This window comes from Mobula birostris, chromosome 18 (assembly GCF_030028105.1).
Source record: "Mobula birostris isolate sMobBir1 chromosome 18, sMobBir1.hap1, whole genome shotgun sequence".
Lineage (NCBI taxonomy): Eukaryota > Metazoa > Chordata > Chondrichthyes > Myliobatiformes > Myliobatidae > Mobula > Mobula birostris.
Window position 1 is genome coordinate 72,040,537 of NC_092387.1, and position 22,121 is coordinate 72,062,657.

Sequence of the window (22,121 nt, forward strand, 5' to 3'; positions counted from 1 at the left end):
AAACTCATGCCCTGAATCATATGCCCTGAAGCTCCAGCCCTGAATCTCCTACCCTGAAACTCATGCCCTGAATCTCATGCCCTGAAACACCTGCCCTGAATCTCAAGCCGTGAAACTAATGCCCTAAAACTCATCCCCTGAAAGTTTTGCCCAGAAACTCCAGCCCTGAAACTGAAGCCTTGAATCTCATACCCTGAATCTCCAGCCCTGAATCTCATAACCAGAATCTCCTGCCCTGAAACTCCAGCCCTGAAACTCCTGTCCTGAATCTCCTGTTCTGAATCTCATGCCCTGAATCTCATGCCGTGAAACACCTGCCCTGAATCTCAAGCCGTGAAACCACAGCCTTGAATCTCATGCCCTGAAACTCCTGTCCTGAATCTCCTGCCCTGAAACTCATGCCCTGAATCTCATGTCCTGAAACTCCTGCCCTGAATCTCCTGCCCTGAAAAAAATGCCATGAATCAAACGCCATGAAACTCCTGCACTGACACTCCTGCCCTGAATCTGCTGCCCAGAAACTCCTGTCCTGAATCTCCTGCTCTGAACATCTGCCCTGAATCTCAGGCCCTGAATCTCCAGCCCTGAAACTCCAGCCCTGAAATCCTGCCCTTAAAGTAATGTCCGGAATCACATGCCCTGAAACTCCTGCCCCTAATATCCTGCCCTGAAAATCATGCCCTGAATCATGTGCCCTGAAACTCCAGCCCTGAATCTCCTGCCCTGAAACTCATGCCCTGTATCTCATGCCCTGAAACGACTGCCCTGAATCTCATGCCTTGAAACTAATGCCCTGAAGCTCATCCCCTGAAAGTTTTGCCCAGAAACTCCAGGCCTGAAACTGAAGCCCTGAATCTCATGCCCTGAATCTCCAGCCCTGAATCTACTGCCCTAAATCTCATACCCTGAATCTCCTGCCCTGAATCTCAAAACCTGAATCTCCTGCCCTGAAACTCAGGCCCTGAAACACATGCCCTGAATCTCATGCCCTGAATCTCCTGACCTGAATCGCCTGCCCTGAATCTCCTGCCCTGAAACTCCAGCCTTGAATCTCCTGCCCTTAAACTAATGCCCCGAATTACATGCCCTGAACTCCTGCCCTGAATCTCATGCCCTGAATCTCCTGCATTGAAAGACCTGAACTGATTCTCATGCCCTGAATCTACTGCCCTAAATCTCATACCCTGAATCTCATAACCTGAATCTCCTGCCCTGAAACTCAGGCCCTGAAACTCATGCCCTGAATCTCATGCCCTGAATCTCCTGACCTGTATCTCATGCCCTGAAACGACTGCCCTGAATCTCATGCCTTGAAACTAAAGCCCTGAAACCCATCCCCTGAAAGTTTTGCCCAGAAACTCCAGCCCTGAAACTGAAGCCCTGAATCTCATGCACTGATTCTCCAGCCCTGAATCTACTGCCCTAAATCTCATACCCTGAATCTCCTGCCTGAATCTCATAATCTGAATCTCCAGCCCTGAATCTCCTGCCCTTCAACTAATGTCCTGAATCACATGCCCTGAAACTTCTGCCCCGAATCTCCTGCCCTGAAACTCCTGCCCTGAATCATATGCCCTGAAGCTCCAGCCCTGAATCTCCTACCCTGAAACTCATGCCCTGAATCTCATGCCCTGAAACGACTGCCCTGAATCTCATGCCTTGAAACTAATGACCTGAAACTCATCCCCTAAAAGTTTTGCCCAGAAACTCCAGCCCTGAAACTGAAGCCCTGAATCTCATGCCCTGAAACTCCTGTCCTGAATCTCCTGCCCTGAAACTCATGCCCTGAATCTCATGCCCTGAAACTCCTGCCCTGAATCTCCAGCCCTGAATCTACTGCCCTTAAACTAATGCCCCGAATTACATGCCCTGAACTCCTGCCCTGAATCTCATGCCCTGAATCTCAAAACCTGAATCTCCTGCCCTGAAACTCAGGCCCTGAAACACATGCCCTGAATCTCATGCCCTGAATCTCCTGACCTGAATCGCCTGCCCTGAATCTCCTGCCCTGAAACTCCAGCCTTGAATCTCCTGCCCTTAAACTAATGCCCCGAATTACATGCCCTGAACTCCTGCCCTGAATCTCATGCCCTGAATCTCCTGCATTGAAAGACCTGAACTGATTCTCATGCCCTGAATCTACTGCCCTAAATCTCATACCCTGAATCTCATAACCTGAATCTCCTGCCCTGAAATTCAGGCCCTGAAACTCATGCCCTGAATCTCATGCCCTGAATCTCCTGACCTGAATCTCCTGCCCTGAATCTCCTGCCCTGAAACTCCAGCCCTGAATCTCCTGCCTTAAACTAATGCCCCGAATCACATGCCCTGAAGCTCCTGCCCCGAATCTCCTGCCCTGAAACTCATACATTGAATCATATGCCCTGAAACTCCAGCCCTGAATCTCCTGCTCTGAAAGTCATGCCCTGAATCTCATGCCCTGAAACTACTGCCCTGAATCTCATGCCTTGAAACCAATGCCCTGAAACTCATCCCCTGAAAGTTTTGCCCAGAAACTCCAGCCCTGAAACTGAAGCGCTGAATCTCATGCACTGATTCTCCAGCCCTGAAGCTACTGCCCTAAATCTCATACCCTGAATCTCCTGCCTGAATCTCATAATCTGAATCTCCAGCCCTGAATCTCCTGCCCTTAAACTAATGTCCTAAATCACATGCCCTGAAACTTCTGCCCCGAATCTCCTGCCTTGAAACTCATGCCCTGAATCATATGCCCTGAAGCTCCAGCCCTGAATCTCCTACCCTGAAACTCATGCCCTGAAACGACTGCCCTGAATCTCATGCCTTGAAACTAATGCCCTGAAACTCATCCCCTGAAAGTTTTGCCCAGAAACTCCAGCCCTGAAACTGAAGCCCTGTATCTCATGCCCTGAAACTCCTGTCCTGAATCTCCTGCCCTGAAACTCATGCCCTGAATGTCATGCCCTGAAACTCCTACCCTGAATCTCCTGCACTGAAACACCTGCCCTGAATCTCATGCCCTGAAACTCCTGCCCTGAATCTCCAGCCCTGAATCTACTGCCCTGAATCTCATACCCTGAATCTCCTGCCCTGAATCTCATAACCTGAATCTCCTGTCCTGAAACTCAGGCCCTGAATCTCATGCCCTGAAACTCCTGCCCTGAAACTCCTGCCCTGAATCTCCAGCCCTGAATCTACTGCCCTGAATCTCATACACTGAATCTCCTGCCCTGAATCTCATAACCTGAATCTCCTGTCCTGAATCTCCTGCCCTGAAACTCAGGCCCTGAATCTCATGCCCTGAATCTCATGCCCTGAAACTACTGCCCTGAATCTCATTCCTTGAAACTAATGCCCTAAAACTCATCCCCTCAAAGTTTTGCCCAGAAACTCCAGCCCTGAAACTGAAGCCCTGAATCTCATGCCCTGAATCTCCAGCCCTGAATCTCATAACCAGAATCTCCTGCCCTGAATCTCCTGCCCTGAAACTCAGGCCCTGAATCTCCTGCCCTGAAACTCCAGCCCTGAAACTCCTGTCCAGAATCTCCTGCTCTGAATCTCATGCTCTGAATCTCATGCCCTGAAACTCCTGTCCTGAATCTCCTGCCCTGAAACTCATGCCCCGAATCTCCTGCCTTGAAACTCATGCCCTGAATCATATGCCCTGAAGCTCCAGCCCTGAATCTCCTACCCTGAAACTCATGCCCTGAAACGACTGCCCTGAATCTCATGCCTTGAAACTAATGCCCTGAAACTCATCCCCTGAAAGTTTTGCCCAGAAACTCCAGCCCTGAAACTGAAGCCCTGTATCTCATGCCCTGAAACTCCTGTCCTGAATCTCCTGCCCTGAATCTCCTGCCCTGAAACTCAGGCCCTGAATCTCCTGCCCTGAAACTCCAGCCCTGAAACTCCTGTCCAGAATCTCCTGCTCTGAATCTCATGCTCTGAATCTCATGCCCTGAAACTCCTGTCCTGAATCTCCTGCCCTGAAACTCATGCCCTGAATCTCATGTCCTGAAACTCCTGCCCTGAAAAATATGCCATGAATCAGACGCCATGAAACTCCTGCACTGAAACTCCTGCCCTGAATCTGCTGCCCTGAAACTCCTGTCCTGAATCTCCTGCTCTGAACTCCTGCCCTGAATCTCATGCCCCGAATCTCCAGCCCTGAAACTCCAGCCCTGAAATCCTGCCCTTAAAGTAATGTACTGAATCACATGCCCTGAAACTCCTGCCCCGAATATCCTGCCTGAAAATCATGCCCTGAATCATATGCCCTGAAACTCCAGCCCTGAATCTCCTGCCCTGAAACTCATGCCCTGTATCTCATGCCCTGAAACGACTGCCCTGAATCTCATGCCTTGAAACTAATGCCCTGAAACTCATCCCCTGAAAGTTTTGCCCAGAAACTCCAGCCCTGAAACTCTAGCCCTGAATCTCATGCACTGATTCTCCAGCCCTGAATCTACTGCCCTAAATCTCATACCCTGAATCTCCTGCCTGAATCTCATGCCCTGAATCTCCAGCCCTGAAACTCCAGCCCTGAAATCCTGCCCTTAAAGTAATGTACTGAATCACATGCCCTGAAACTCCTGCCCCGAATATCCTGCCCTGAAAATCATGCCCTGAATCATATGCCCTGAAACTCCAGCCCTGAATCTCCTGCATTGAAAGACCTGAACTGAAACTCATGCCCTGAATCTACTGCCCTAAATCTCATACCCTGAATCTCCTGCCCTGAATCTCATAACCTGAATCTCCTGCCCTGAAACTCAGGCCCTGAAACTCATACCCTGAATCTCATGCCCTGAATCTCCTGACCTGAATCTCCTGCCCTGCATCTCCTGCCCTGAAACTCCAGCCTTGAATCTCCTGCCCTTAAACTAATGCCCCGAATCACATGCCCTGAAACTCCTGCCCAGAATCTCCTGCCCTGAAACTCATGCATTGAATCATATGCCCTGAAACTCCAGCCCTGAATCTCCTGCTCTGAAAGTCATGCCCTGAATCTCATGCCCTGAAACTACTGCCCTGAATCTCATGCCTTGAAACTAATGCCCTGAAACTCATCCCCTGAAAGTTTTGCCCAGAAACTCCAGCCCTGAAACTGAAGCCCTGAATCTCATGCACTGATTCTCCAGCCCTGAATCTACTGCCCTAAATCTCATACCCTGAATCTCCAGCCTGAATCTCATAATCTGAATCTCCAGCCCTGAATCTCCTGCCCTTAAACTAATGTCCTGAATCAGATGCCCTGAAACGTCTGCCCCGAATCTCCTGCCCTGAAACTCATGCCCTGAATCATATGCCCTGAAGCTCCAGCCCTGAATCTCCTACCCTGAAACTCATGCCCTGAATCTCATGCCCTGAAACACCTGCCCTGAATCTCAAGCCGTGAAACTAATGCCCTAAAACTCATCCCCTGAAAGTTTTGCACAGAAACTTCAGCCCTGAAACTGAAGCCCAGAATCTCATGCCCTGAATCTCCAGCCCTGAATCTACTGCCCTGAATCTCATACCCTGAATCTCCTGCCCTGAATCTCATAACCTGAATTTCCTGTCCTGAATCTCCTGCCCTGAAACTCAGGCCCTGAATCTCATGCCCTGAAACTCCTGCCCTGAAACTCCTGTCCTGAATCTCCTGCTCTGAATCTCATGCCCTGAATCTCATGCCCTGAAACTCATGCCCTGAATCTCATGTCCTGAAACTCCTGCCCTGAATCTCCTGCCCTGAAACTCATGCCCTGAATCTCATGTCCTGAAACTCCTGCCCTGAATCTCCTGCACTGAAACACTTGCCCGAAAATCATGCCCTGAATCTGATGCCCTGAAACTCCTGCCCTGAATCTCCAGCCCTGAATCTACTGCCCTGAACCTCATACCCTGAATCTCCTGCCCTGAATCTCATAACCTGAATCTCCTGTCCTGAATCTCCTGCCCTGAAACTCAGGCCCTGAATCTCATGCCCTGAAACACCTGCCCTGAATCTCAAGCCGTGAAACTAATGCCCTAAAACTCATCCCCTGAAAGTTTTGCCCAGAAACTCCAGCCCTGAAACTGAAGCCTTGAATCTCATACCCTGAATCTCCAGCCCTGAATCTCATAACCAGAATCTCCTGCCCTGAAACTCCAGCCCTGAAACTCCTGTCCTGAATCTCCTGCTCTGAATCTCATGCCCTGAATCTCATGCCGTGAAACACCTGCCCTGAATCTCAAGCCGTGAAACCACAGCCTTGAATCTCATGCCCTGAAACTCCTGTCCTGAATCTCCTGCCCTGAAACTCATGCCCTGAATCTCATGTCCTGAAACTCCTGCCCTGAATCTCCTGCCCTGAAAAAAATGCCATGAATCAAACGCCATGAAACTCCTGCACTGACACTCCTGCCCTGAATCTGCTGCCCAGAAACTCCTGTCCTGAATCTCCTGCTCTGAACATCTGCCCTGAATCTCCAGCCCTGAAACTCCAGCCCTGAAATCCTGCCCTTAAAGTAATGTCCGGAATCACATGCCCTGAAACTAATGCCCTGAAGCTCATCCCCTGAAAGTTTTGCCCAGAAACTCCAGGCCTGAAACTGAAGCCCTGAATCTCATGCCCTGAATCTCCAGCCCTGAATCTACTGCCCTAAATCTCATACCCTGAATCTCCTGCCCTGAATCTCAAAACCTGAATCTCCTGCCCTGAAACTCAGGCCCTGAAACACATGCCCTGAATCTCATGCCCTGAATCTCCTGACCTGAATCGCCTGCCCTGAATCTCCTGCCCTGAAACTCCAGCCTTGAATCTCCTGCCCTTAAACTAATGCCCCGAATTACATGCCCTGAATCTCCTGCCCTGAACCTCATGCCCTGAATCTCATGCCCTGAACTCCTGCCCTGGATCTCCTGCCCTGAAACTCATGCCCTGAATCTCATGCCCTGAAACTCCTGCCCTGAATCTCCTGCCCTGAATCTCCTGCCCTGAAACTCATGTCCTGAATCTCATGCCCTGAATCTCATACCTTGAAACTGCTGCGCTGAATCTCCTGCCCTAAAAATCCTGTCCTGGATCTCATGCCCTGAAACTCCTGCCCTGAATCCCATGCCCTAAAACTCCTGCACTGAATCTGCTGCCCGGAATCTCCAACCATGAAACTCCGGCCCTGAATCGCATGCCCAGAATCTCCTGCCCTGACACTCATGCCCTGAATCTCATGCCCTGAACTCCTGCCCTGAATCTCATGCCCTGAATCTCCTGCATTGAAAGACCTGAACTGATTCTCATGCCCTGAATCTACTGCCCTAAATCTCATACCCTGAATCTCATAACCTGAATCTCCTGCCCTGAAACTCAGGCCCTGAAACTCATGCCCTGAATCTCATGCCCTGAATCTCCTGACCTGAATCTCCTGCCCTGAATCTCCTGCCCTGAAACTCCAGCCCTGAATCTCCGGCCTTAAACTAATGCCCCGAATCACATGCCCTGAAGCTCCTGTCCCGAATCTCCTGCCCTGAAACTCATACATTGAATCATATGCCCTGAAACTCCAGCCCTGAATCTCCTACTCTGAAAGTCATGCCCTGAATCTCATGCCCTGAAACTACTGCCCTGAATCTCATGCCCTGAATCTCATACCTTGAAACTGCTGCCCTGAATCTCCTGCCCTAAAAATCCTGTCCTGAATCTCATGCCCTGAAACTCAGGCCCTGAATCCCATGCCCTGAATCTCATGCCCTGAATCTCCTGACCTGAATCTCCTGCCCTGAATCTCCTGCCCTGAAACTCCAGCCCTGAATCTCCGGCCTTAAACTAATGCCCCGAATCACATGCCCTGAAGCTCCTGCCCCGAATCTCCTGCCCTGAAACTCATACATTGAATCATATGCCCTGAAACTCCAGCCCTGAATCTCCTGCTCTGAAAGTCATGCCCTGAATCTCATGCCCTGAAACTACTGCCCTGAATCTCATGCCTTGAAAACCAATGCCCTGAAACTCATCCCCTGAAAGTTTTGCCCAGAAACTCCAGCCCTGAAACTGAAGCGCTGAATCTCATGCACTGATTCTCCAGCCCTGAAACTGAAGCCCTGAATCTCATGCCCTGAAACTCCTGTCCTGAATCTCCTGCCCTGAAACTCATGCCCTGAATCTCATGCCCTGAAACTCCTACCCTGAATCTCCTGCACTGAAACACCTGCCCTGAAACTCATGCCCTGAATCTCATGCCCTGAAACTCCTGCCTGAATCTCCAGCCCTGAATCTACTGCCCTGAATCTCATACCCTGAATCACCTGCCCTGAATCTCATAACCTGAATCTCCTGTCCTGAATCTCCTGCCCTGAAACTCAGGCCCTGAATCTCATGCCCTGAAACTCCTGCCCTGAAACTCCTGTCCTGAATCTCCTGCTCTGAATCTCATGCCCTGAATCTCATGCCCTGAAACACCTGCCCTGAATCTCAAGCCGTGAAACCACAGCCGTGAATCTCATGCCCTGAAACTACTGCCCTGAATCTCATGCCTTGAAACTAATGCCCTAAAACTCATCCCCTGAAAGTTTTGCCCAGAATCTCCAGCCCTGAAACTGAAGCCCTGAATCTCATGCCCTGAATCTCCAGCCCTGAATCTCATAACCAGAATCTCCTGCCCTGAATCTCCTGCCCTGAAACTCAGGCCTTGAATCTCCTGCCCTGAAACTCCTGTCCAGAATCTCCTGCTCTGAATCTCATGTTCTGAATCTCATGCCCTGATACTCCTGTCCCGAATCTCCTGCCCTGAAACTCATGCCCTGAATCTCATGTCCTGAAACTCCTGCCCTGAAAAATATGCCATGAATCAGACGCCATGAAACTCCTGCACTGAAACTCCTGCCCTGAATCTGCTGCCCTGAAACTCCTGTCCTGAATCTCCTGCTCTGAACTCCTGCCCTGAATCTGATGCCCTGAATCTCCAGCCCTGAAACTCCAGCCCTGAAATCCTGCCCTTAAAGTAATGTACTGAATCACATGCCCTGAAACTCCTGCCCCGAATATCCTGCCCTGAAAATCATGCCCTGAATCATATGCCCTGAAACTCCAGCCCTGAATCTCCTGCCCTGAAACTCCTGCCCTTCAACTAATGTCCTGAATCACATGCCCTGAAACTTCTGCCCCGAATCTCCTGCCCTGAAACTCCTGCCCTGAATCATATGCCCTGAAGCTCCAGCCCTGAATCTCCTACCCTGAAACTCATGCCCTGAATCTCATGCCCTGAAACGACTGCCCTGAATCTCATGCCTTGAAACTAATGACCTGAAACTCATCCCCTAAAAGTTTTGCCCAGAAACTCCAGCCCTGAAACTGAAGCCCTGAATCTCATGCCCTGAAACTCCTGTCCTGAATCTCCTGCCCTGAAACTCATGCCCTGAATCTCATGTCCTGAAACTCCTGCCCTGAATCTCCTGCACTGAAACACCTGCCCGAAAATCATGCCCTGAATCTCATGCCCTGAAACTCCTGCCCTGAATCTCCAGCCCTGAATCTACTGCCCTGAACCTCATACCCTGAATCTCCTGCCCTGAATCTCATAACCTGAATCTCCTGTCCTGAATCTCCTGCCCTGAAACTCAGGCCCTGAATCTCATGCCCTGAAACTGCTGCCCTGAAACTCCTGTCCAGAAACTCCTGCTCTGAATCTCATGCCCTGAATCTCATGCCCTGAAACACCTGCCCTGAATCTCAAGCCGTGAAACTAATGCCCTAAAACTCATCCCCTGAAAGTTTTGCCCAGAAACTCCAGCCCTGAAACTGAAGCCTTGAATCTCATACCCTGAATCTCCAGCCCTGAATCTCATAACCAGAATCTCCTGCCCTGAAACTCCAGCCCTGAAACTCCTGTCCTGAATCTCCTGCTCTGAATCTCATGCCCTGAATCTCATGCCGTGAAACACCTGCCCTGAATCTCAAGCCGTGAAACCACAGCCTTGAATTTCATGCCCTGAAACTCCTGTCCTGAATCTCCTGCCCTGAAACTCATGCCCTGAATCTCATGTCCTGAAACTCCTGCCCTGAATCTCCTGCCCTGAAAAAAATGCCATGAATCAAACGCCATGAAACTCCTGCACTGACACTCCTGCCCTGAATCTGCTGCCCAGAAACTCCTGTCCTGAATCTCCTGCTCTGAACATCTGCCCTGAATCTCAGGCCCTGAATCTCCAGCCCTGAAACTCCAGCCCTGAAATCCTGCCCTTAAAGTAATGTCCGGAATCACATGCCCTGAAACTCCTGCCCCTAATATCCTGCCCTGAAAATCATGCCCTGAATCATGTGCCCTGAAACTCCAGCCCTGAATCTCCTGCCCTGAAACTCATGCCCTGTATCTCATGCCCTGAAACGACTGCCCTGAATCTCATGCCTTGAAACTAATGCCCTGAAGCTCATCCCCTGAAAGTTTTGCCCAGAAACTCCAGGCCTGAAACTGAAGCCCTGAATCTCATGCCCTGAATCTCCAGCCCTGAATCTACTGCCCTAAATCTCATACCCTGAATCTCCTGCCCTGAATCTCAAAACCTGAATCTCCTGCCCTGAATCTCCTGACCTGAATCGCCTGCCCTGAATCTCCTGCCCTGAAACTCCAGCCTTGAATCTCCTGCCCTTAAACTAATGCCCCGAATTACATGCCCTGAACTCCTGCCCTGAATCTCATGCCCTGAATCTCCTGCATTGAAAGACCTGAACTGATTCTCATGCCCTGAATCTACTGCCCTAAATCTCATACCCTGAATCTCATAACCTGAATCTCCTGCCCTGAAACTCAGGCCCTGAAACTCATGCCCTGAATCTCATGCCCTGAATCTCCTGACCTGAATCTCCTGCCCTGAATCTCCTGCCCTGAAACTCCAGCCCTGAATCTCCTGCCTTAAACTAATGCCCCGAATCACATGCCCTGAAGCTCCTGCCCCGAATCTCCTGCCCTGAAACTCATACATTGAATCATATGCCCTGAAACTCCAGCCCTGAATCTCCTGCTCTGAAAGTCATGCCCTGAATCTCATGCCCTGAAACTACTGCCCTGAATCTCATGCCTTGAAACCAATGCCCTGAAACTCATCCCCTGAAAGTTTTGCCCAGAAACTCCAGCCCTGAAACTGAAGCGCTGAATCTCATGCACTGATTCTCCAGCCCTGAAGCTACTGCCCTAAATCTCATACCCTGAATCTCCTGCCTGAATCTCATAATCTGAATCTCCAGCCCTGAATCTCCTGCCCTTAAACTAATGTCCTGAATCACATGCCCTGAAACTTCTGCCCCGAATCTCCTGCCTTGAAACTCATGCCCTGAATCATATGCCCTGAAGCTCCAGCCCTGAATCTCCTACCCTGAAACTCATGCCCTGAAACGACTGCCCTGAATCTCATGCCTTGAAACTAATGCCCTGAAACTCATCCCCTGAAAGTTTTGCCCAGAAACTCCAGCCCTGAAACTGAAGCCCTGTATCTCATGCCCTGAAACTCCTGTCCTGAATCTCCTGCCCTGAAACTCATGCCCTGAATCTCATGCCCTGAAACTCCTACCCTGAATCTCCTGCACTGAAACACCTGCCCTGAATCTCATGCCCTGAAACTCCTGCCCTGAATCTCCAGCCCTGAATCTACTGCCCTGAATCTCATACCCTGAATCTCCTGCCCTGAATCTCATAACCTGAATCTCCTGTCCTGAATCTCCTGCCCTGAAACTCAGGCCCTGAATCTCATGCCCTGAAACTCCTGCCCTGAAACTCCTGCCCTGAATCTCCAGCCCTGAATCTACTGCCCTGAATCTCATACACTGAATCTCCTGCCCTGAATCTCATAACCTGAATCTCCTGTCCTGAATCTCCTGCCCTGAAACTCAGGCCCTGAATCTCATGCCCTGAATCTCATGCCCTGAAACTACTGCCCTGAATCTCATTCCTTGAAACTAATGCCCTAAAACTCATCCCCTCAAAGTTTTGCCCAGAAACTCCAGCCCTGAAACTGAAGCCCTGAATCTCATGCCCTGAATCTCCAGCCCTGAATCTCATAACCAGAATCTCCTGCCCTGAATCTCCTGCCCTGAAACTCAGGCCCTGAATCTCCTGCCCTGAAACTCCAGCCCTGAAACTCCTGTCCAGAATCTCCTGCTCTGAATCTCATGCTCTGAATCTCATGCCCTGAAACTCCTGTCCTGAATCTCCTGCCCTGAAACTCATGCCCTGAATCTCATGTCCTGAAACTCCTGCCCTGAAAAATATGCCATGAATCAGACGCCATGAAACTCCTGCACTGAAACTCCTGCCCTGAATCTGCTGCCCTGAAACTCCTGTCCTGAATCTCCTGCTCTGAACTCCTGCCCTGAATCTCATGCCCTGAATCTCCAGCCCTGAAACTCCAGCCCTGAAATCCTGCCCTTAAAGTAATGTACTGAATCACATGCCCTGAAACTCCTGCCCCGAATATCCTGCCCTGAAAATCATGCCCTGAATCTCCTGCCCTGAAACTCATGCCCTGTATCTCATGCCCTGAAACGACTGCCCTGAATCTCATGCCTTGAAACTAATGCCCTGAAACTCATCCCCTGAAAGTTTTGCCCAGAAACTCCAGCCCTGAAACTGAAGCCCTGAATCTCATGCACTGATTCTCCAGCCCTGAATCTACTGCCCTAAATCTCATACCCTGAATCTCCTGCCTGAATCTCATGCCCTGAATCTCCAGCCCTGAAACTCCAGCCCTGAAATCCTGCCCTTAAAGTAATGTACTGAATCACATGCCCTGAAACTCCTGCCCCGAATATCCTGCCCTGAAAATCATGCCCTGAATCATATGCCCTGAAACTCCAGCCCTGAATCTCCTGCATTGAAAGACCTGAACTGAAACTCATGCCCTGAATCTACTGCCCTAAATCTCATACCCTGAATCTCCTGCCCTGAATCTCATAACCTGAATCTCCTGCCCTGAAACTCAGGCCCTGAAACTCATGCCCTGAATCTCATGCCCTGAATCTCCTGATCTGAATCTCCTGCCCTGAAACTCCAGCCTTGAATCTCCTGCCCTTAAACTAATGCCCCGAATCACATGCCCTGAAACTCCTGCCCAGAATCTCCTGCCCTGAAACTCATGCATTGAATCATATGCCCTGAAACTCCAGCCCTGAATCTCCTGCTCTGAAAGTCATGCCCTGAATCTCATGCCCTGAAACTACTGCCCTGAATCTCATGCCTTGAAACTAATGCCCTGAAACTCATCCCCTGAAAGTTTTGCCCAGAAACTCCAGCCCTGAAACTGAAGCCCTGAATCTCATGCACTGATTCTCCAGCCCTGAATCTACTGCCCTAAATCTCATACCCTGAATCTACAGCCTGAATCTCATAATCTGTATCTCCAGCCCTGAATCTCCTGCCCTTAAACTAATGTCCTGAATCAGATGCCCTGAAACGTCTGCCCCGAATCTCCTGCCCTGAAACTCATGCCCTGAATCATATGCCCTGAAGCTCCAGCCCTGAATCTCCTACCCTGAAACTCATGCCCTGAATCTCATGCCCTGAAACTACTGCCCAAAATCTCATGCCTTGAAACTAATGCCCTGAAACTCATCCCCTGAAAGTTTTGCACAGAAACTTCAGCCCTGAAACTGAAGCCCAGAATCTCATGCCCTGAATCTCCAGCCCTGAATCTACTGCCCTGAATCTCATACCCTGAATCTCCTGCCCTGAATCTCATAACCTGAATTTCCTGTCCTGAATCTCCTGCCCTGAAACTCAGGCCCTGAATCTCATGCCCTGAAACTCCTGCCCTGAAACTCCTGTCCTGAATCTCCTGCTCTGAATCTCATGCCCTGAATCTCATGCCCTGAAACTCATGCCCTGAATCTCATGTCCTGAAACTCCTGCCCTGAATCTCCTGCCCTGAAACTCATGCCCTGAATCTCATGTCCTGAAACTCCTGCCCTGAATCTCCTGCACTGAAACACTTGCCCGAAAATCATGCCCTGAATCTGATGCCCTGAAACTCCTGCCCTGAATCTCCAGCCCTGAATCTACTGCCCTGAACCTCATACCCTGAATCTCCTGCCCTGAATCTCATAACCTGAATCTCCTGTCCTGAATCTCCTGCCCTGAAACTCAGGCCCTGAATCTCATGCCCTGAAACTGCTGCCCTGAAACTCCTGTCCTGAATCTCCTGCTCTGAATCTCATGCCCTGAATCTCATGCCCTGAAACACCTGCCCTGAATCTCAAGCCGTGAAACTAATGCCCTAAAACTCATCCCCTGAAAGTTTTGCCCAGAAACTCCAGCCCTGAAACTGAAGCCTTCAATCTCATACCCTGAATCTCCAGCCCTGAATCTCATAACCAGAATCTCCTGCCCTGAAACTCCAGCCCTGAAACTCCTGTCCTGAATCTCCTGCTCTGAATCTCATGCCCTGAATCTCATGCCGTGAAACACCTGCCCTGAATCTCAAGCCGTGAAACCACAGCCTTGAATCTCATGCCCTGAAACTCCTGTCCTGAATCTCCTGCCCTGAAACTCATGCCCTGAATCTCATGTCCTGAAACTCCTGCCCTGAATCTCCTGCCCTGAAAAAAATGCCATGAATCAAACGCCATGAAACTCCTGCACTGACACTCCTGCCCTGAATCTGCTGCCCAGAAACTCCTGTCCTGAATCTCCTGCTCTGAACATCTGCCCTGAATCTCAGGCCCTGAATCTCCAGCCCTGAAACTCCAGCCCTGAAATCCTGCCCTTAAAGTAATGTCCGGAATCACATGCCCTGAAACTCCTGCCCCTAATATCCTGCCCTGAAAATCATGCCCTGAATCATATGCCCTGAAACTCCAGCCCTGAATCTCCTGCCCTGAAACTCATGCCCTGTATCTCATGCCCTGAAAATACTGCCCAGAATCTCATGCCTTGAAACTAATGCCCTGAAGCTCATCCTCTGAAAGTTTTGCCCAGAAACTCCAGGCCTGAAACTGAAGCCCTGAATCTCATGCCCTGAATCTCCAGCCCTGAATCTACTGCCCTAAATCTCATACCCTGAATCTCCTGCCCTGAATCTCAAAACCTGAATCTCCTGCCCTGAAACTCAGGCCCTGAAACACATGCCCTGAATCTCATGCCCTGAATCTCCTGACCTGAATCGCCTGCCCTGAATCTCCTGCCCTGAAACTCCAGCCTTGAATCTCCTGCCCTTAAACTAATGCCCCGAATTACATGCCCTGAATCTCCTGCCCTGAACCTCATGCCCTGAATCTCATGCCCTGAACTCCTGCCCTGGATCTCCTGCCCTGAAACTCATGCCCTGAATCTCATGCCCTGAAACTCCTGCCCTGAATCTCCTGCCCTGAATCTCCTGCCCTGAAACTCATGTCCTGAATCTCATGCCCTGAATCTCATACCTTGAAACTGCTGCGCTGAATCTCCTGCCCTAAAAATCCTGTCCTGGATCTCATGCCCTGAAACTCCTGCCCTGAATCCCATGCCCTAAAACTCCTGCACTGAATCTGCTGCCCGGAATCTCCAACCATGAAACTCCGGCCCTGAATCGCATGCCCAGAATCTCCTGCCCTGACACTCATGCCCTGAATCTCATGCCCTGAACTCCTGCCCTGAATCTCATGCCCTGAATCTCCTGCATTGAAAGACCTGAACTGATTCTCATGCCCTGAATCTACTGCCCTAAATCTCATACCCTGAATCTCATAACCTGAATCTCCTGCCCTGAAACTCAGGCCCTGAATCTCCTGCATTGAAAGACCTGAACTGATTCTCATGCCCTGAATCTACTGCCCTAAATCTCATACCCTGAATCTCATAACCTGAATCTCCTGCCCTGAAATTCAGGCCCTGAAACTCATGCCCTGAATCTCATGCCCTGAATCTCCTGACCTGAATCTCCTGCCCTGAATCTCCTGCCCTGAAACTCCAGCCCTGAATCTCCTGCCTTAAACTAATGCCCCGAATCACATGCCCTGAAGCTCCTGCCCCGAATCTCCTGCCCTGAAACTCATACATTGAATCATATGCCCTGAAACTCCAGCCCTGAATCTCCTGCTCTGAAAGTCATGCCCTGAATCTCATGCCCTGAAACTACTGCCCTGAATCTCATGCCTTGAAACCAATGCCCTGAAACTCATCCCCTGAAAGTTTTGCCCAGAAACTCCAGCCCTGAAACTGAAGCGCTGAATCTCATGCACTGATTCTCCAGCCCTGAAGCTACTGCCCTAAATCTCATACCCTGAATCTCCTGCCTGAATCTCATAATCTGAATCTCCAGCCCTGAATCTCCTGCCCTTAAACTAATGTCCTAAATCACATGCCCTGAAACTTCTGCCCCGAATCTCCTGCCTTGAAACTCATGCCCTGAATCATATGCCCTGAAGCTCCAGCCCTGAATCTCCTACCCTGAAACTCATGCCCTGAAACGACTGCCCTGAATCTCATGCCTTGAAACTAATGCCCTGAAACTCATCCCCTGAAAGTTTTGCCCAGAAACTCCAGCCCTGAAACTGAAGCCCTGTATCTCATGCCCTGAAACTCCTGTCCTGAATCTCCTGCCCTGAAACTCATGCCCTGAATGTCATGCCCTGAAACTCCTACCCTGAATCTCCTGCACTGAAACACCTGCCCTGAATCTCATGCCCTGAAACTCCTGCCCTGAATCTCCAGCCCTGAATCTACTGCCCTGAATCTCATACCCTGAATCTCCTGCCCTGAATCTCATAACCTGAATCTCCTGTCCTGAAACTCAGGCCCTGAATCTCATGCCCTGAAACTCCTGCCCTGAAACTCCTGCCCTGAATCTCCATCCCTGAATCTACTGCCCTGAATCTCATACACTGAATCTCCTGCCCTGAATCTCATAACCTGAATCTCCTGTCCTGAATCTCCTGCCCTGAAACTCAGGCCCTGAATCTCATGCCCTGAATCTCATGCCCTGAAACTACTGCCCTGAATCTCATTCCTTGAAACTAATGCCCTAAAACTCATCCCCTCAAAGTTTTGCCCAGAAACTCCAGCCCTGAAACTGAAGCCCTGAATCTCATGCCCTGAATCTCCAGCCCTGAATCTCATAACCAGAATCTCCTGCCCTGAATCTCCTGCCCTGAAACTCAGGCCCTGAATCTCCTGCCCTGAAACTCCAGCCCTGAAACTCCTGTCCAGAATCTCCTGCTCTGAATCTCATGCTCTGAATCTCATGCCCTGAAACTCCTGTCCTGAATCTCCTGCCCTGAAACTCATGCCCCGAATCTCCTGCCTTGAAACTCATGCCCTGAATCATATGCCCTGAAGCTCCAGCCCTGAATCTCCTACCCTGAAACTCATGCCCTGAAACGACTGCCCTGAATCTCATGCCTTGAAACTAATGCCCTGAAACTCATCCCCTGAAAGTTTTGCCCAGAAACTCCAGCCCTGAAACTGAAGCCCTGTATCTCATGCCCTGAAACTCCTGTCCTGAATCTCCTGCCCTGAATCTCCTGCCCTGAAACTCAGGCCCTGAATCTCCTGCCCTGAAACTCCAGCCCTGAAACTCCTGTCCAGAATCTCCTGCTCTGAATCTCATGCTCTGAATCTCATGCCCTGAAACTCCTGTCCTGAATCTCCTGCCCTGAAACTCATGCCCTGAATCTCATGTCCTGAAACTCCTGCCCTGAAAAATATGCCATGAATCAGACGCCATGAAACTCCTGCACTGAAACTCCTGCCCTGAATCTGCTGCCCTGAAACTCCTGTCCTGAATCTCCTGCTCTGAACTCCTGCCCTGAATCTCATGCCCCGAATCTCCAGCCCTGAAACTCCAGCCCTGAAATCCTGCCCTTAAAGTAATGTACTGAATCACATGCCCTGAAACTCCTGCCCCGAATATCCTGCCTGAAAATCATGCCCTGAATCATATGCCCTGAAACTCCAGCCCTGAATCTCCTGCCCTGAAACTCATGCCCTGTATCTCATGCCCTGAAACGACTGCCCTGAATCTCATGCCTTGAAACTAATGCCCTGAAACTCATCCCCTGAAAGTTTTGCCCAGAAACTCCAGCCCCTGAAACTCTAGCCCTGAATCTCATGCACTGATTCTCCAGCCCTGAATCTACTGCCCTAAATCTCATACCCTGAATCTCCTGCCTGAATCTCATGCCCTGAATCTCCAGCCCTGAAACTCCAGCCCTGAAATCCTGCCCTTAAAGTAATGTACTGAATCACATGCCCTGAAACTCCTGCCCCGAATATCCTGCCCTGAAAATCATGCCCTGAATCATATGCCCTGAAACTCCAGCCCTGAATCTCCTGCATTGAAAGACCTGAACTGAAACTCATGCCCTGAATCTATTGCCCTAAATCTCATACCCTGAATCTCCTGCCCTGAATCTCATAACCTGAATCTCCTGCCCTGAAACTCAGGCCCTGAAACTCATACCCTGAATCTCATGCCCTGAATCTCCTGACCTGAATCTCCTGCCCTGCATCTCCTGCCCTGAAACTCCAGCCTTGAATCTCCTGCCCTTAAACTAATGCCCCGAATCACATGCCCTGAAACTCCTGCCCAGAATCTCCTGCCCTGAAACTCATGCATTGAATCATATGCCCTGAAACTCCAGCCCTGAATCTCCTGCTCTGAAAGTCATGCCCTGAATCTCATGCCCTGAAACTACTGCCCTGAATCTCATGCCTTGAAACTAATGCCCTGAAACTCATCCCCTGAAAGTTTTGCCCAGAAACTCCAGCCCTGAAACTGAAGCCCTGAATCTCATGCACTGATTCTCCAGCCCTGAATCTACTGCCCTAAATCTCATACCCTGAATCTCCAGCCTGAATCTCATAATCTGAATCTCCAGCCCTGAATCTCCTGCCCTTAAACTAATGTCCTGAATCAGATGCCCTGAAACGTCTGCCCCGAATCTCCTGCCCTGAAACTCATGCCCTGAATCATATGCCCTGAAGCTCCAGCCCTGAATCTCCTACCCTGAAACTCATGCCCTGAATCTCATGCCCTGAAACACCCTGCCCTGAATCTCAAGCCGTGAAACTAATGCCCTAAAACTCATCCCCTGAAAGTTTTGCACAGAAACTTCAGCCCTGAAACTGAAGCCCAGAATCTCATGCCCTGAATCTCCAGCCCTGAATCTACTGCCCTGAATCTCATACCCTGAATCTCCTGCCCTGAATCTCATAACCTGAATTTCCTGTCCTGAATCTCCTGCCCTGAAACTCAGGCCCTGAATCTCATGCCCTGAAACTCCTGCCCTGAAACTCCTGTCCTGAATCTCCTGCTCTGAATCTCATGCCCTGAATCTCATGCCCTGAAACTCATGCCCTGAATCTCATGTCCTGAAACTCCTGCCCTGAATCTCCTGCCCTGAAACTCATGCCCTGAATCTCATGTCCTGAAACTCCTGCCCTGAATCTCCTGCACTGAAACACTTGCCCGAAAATCATGCCCTGAATCTGATGCCCTGAAACTCCTGCCCTGAATCTCCAGCCCTGAATCTACTGCCCTGAACCTCATACCCTGAATCTCCTGCCCTGAATCTCATAACCTGAATCTCCTGTCCTGAATCTCCTGCCCTGAAACTCAGGCCCTGAATCTCATGCCCTGAAACACCTGCCCTGAATCTCAAGCCGTGAAACTAATGCCCTAAAACTCATCCCCCTGAAAGTTTTGCCCAGAAACTCCAGCCCTGAAACTGAAGCCTTGAATCTCATACCCTGAATCTCCAGCCCTGAATCTCATAACCAGAATCTCCTGCCCTGAAACTCCAGCCCTGAAACTCCTGTCCTGAATCTCCTGCTCTGAATCTCATGCCCTGAATCTCATGCCGTGAAACACCTGCCCTGAATCTCAAGCCGTGAAACCACAGCCTTGAATCTCATGCCCTGAAACTCCTGTCCTGAATCTCCTGCCCTGAAACTCATGCCCTGAATCTCATGTCCTGAAACTCCTGCCCTGAATCTCCTGCCCTGAAAAAAATGCCATGAATCAAACGCCATGAAACTCCTGCACTGACACTCCTGCCCTGAATCTGCTGCCCAGAAACTCCTGTCCTGAATCTCCTGCTCTGAACATCTGCCCTGAATCTCCAGCCCTGAAACTCCAGCCCTGAAATCCTGCCCTTAAAGTAATGTCCGGAATCACATGCCCTGAAACTAATGCCCTGAAGCTCATCCCCTGAAAGTTTTGCCCAGAAACTCCAGGCCTGAAACTGAAGCCCTGAATCTCATGCCCTGAATCTCCAGCCCTGAATCTACTGCCCTAAATCTCATACCCTGAATCTCCTGCCCTGAATCTCAAAACCTGAATCTCCTGCCCTGAAACTCAGGCCCTGAAACACATGCCCTGAATCTCATGCCCTGAATCTCCTGACCTGAATCGCCTGCCCTGAATCTCCTGCCCTGAAACTCCAGCCTTGAATCTCCTGCCCTTAAACTAATGCCCCGAATTACATGCCCTGAATCTCCTGCCCTGAACCTCATGCCCTGAATCTCATGCCCTGAACTCCTGCCCTGGATCTCCTGCCCTGAAACTCATGCCCTGAATCTCATGCCCTGAAACTCCTGCCCTGAATCTCCTGCCCTGAATCTCCTGCCCTGAAACTCATGTCCTGAATCTCATGCCCTGAATCTCATACCTTGAAACTGCTGCGCTGAATCTCCTGCCCTAAAAATCCTGTCCTGGATCTCATGCCCTGAAACTCCTGCCCTGAATCCCATGCCCTAAAACTCCTGCACTGAATCTGCTGCCCGGAATCTCCAACCATGAAACTCCGGCCCTGAATCGCATGCCCAGAATCTCCTGCCCTGACACTCATGCCCTGAATCTCATGCCCTGAACTCCTGCCCTGAATCTCATGCCCTGAATCTCCTGCATTGAAAGACCTGAACTGATTCTCATGCCCTGAATCTACTGCCCTAAATCTCATACCCTGAATCTCATAACCTGAATCTCCTGCCCTGAAACTCAGGCCCTGAAACTCATGCCCTGAATCTCATGCCCTGAATCTCCTGACCTGAATCTCCTGCCCTGAATCTCCTGCCCTGAAACTCCAGCCCTGAATCTCCGGCCTTAAACTAATGCCCCGAATCACATGCCCTGAAGCTCCTGTCCCGAATCTCCTGCCCTGAAACTCATACATTGAATCATATGCCCTGAAACTCCAGCCCTGAATCTCCTACTCTGAAAGTCATGCCCTGAATCTCATGCCCTGAAACTACTGCCCTGAATCTCATGCCCTGAATCTCATACCTTGAAACTGCTGCCCTGAATCTCCTGCCCTAAAAATCCTGTCCTGAATCTCATGCCCTGAAACTCAGGCCCTGAATCCCATGCCCTGAATCTCATGCCCTGAATCTCCTGACCTGAATCTCCTGCCCTGAATCTCCTGCCCTGAAACTCCAGCCCTGAATCTCCGGCCTTAAACTAATGCCCCGAATCACATGCCCTGAAGCTCCTGCCCCGAATCTCCTGCCCTGAAACTCATACATTGAATCATATGCCCTGAAACTCCAGCCCTGAATCTCCTGCTCTGAAAGTCATGCCCTGAATCTCATGCCCTGAAACTACTGCCCTGAATCTCATGCCTTGAAAAAAAATGCCCTGAAACTCATCCCCTGAAAGTTTTGCCCAGAAACTCCAGCCCTGAAAACTGAAGCGCTGAATCTCATGCACTGATTCTCCAGCCCTGAAACTGAAGCCCTGAATCTCATGCCCTGAAACTCCTGTCCTGAATCTCCTGCCCTGAAACTCATGCCCTGAATCTCATGCCCTGAAACTCCTACCCTGAATCTCCTGCACTGAAACACCTGCCCTGAAACTCATGCCCTGAATCTCATGCCCTGAAACTCCTGCCTGAATCTCCAGCCCTGAATCTACTGCCCTGAATCTCATACCCTGAATCACCTGCCCTGAATCTCATAACCTGAATCTCCTGTCCTGAATCTCCTGCCCTGAAACTCAGGCCCTGAATCTCATGCCCTGAAACTCCTGCCCTGAAACTCCTGTCCTGAATCTCCTGCTCTGAATCTCATGCCCTGAATCTCATGCCCTGAAACACCTGCCCTGAATCTCAAGCCGTGAAACCACAGCCGTGAATCTCATGCCCTGAAACTACTGCCCTGAATCTCATGCCTTGAAACTAATGCCACTAAAACTCATCCCCTGAAAGTTTTGCCCAGAATCTCCA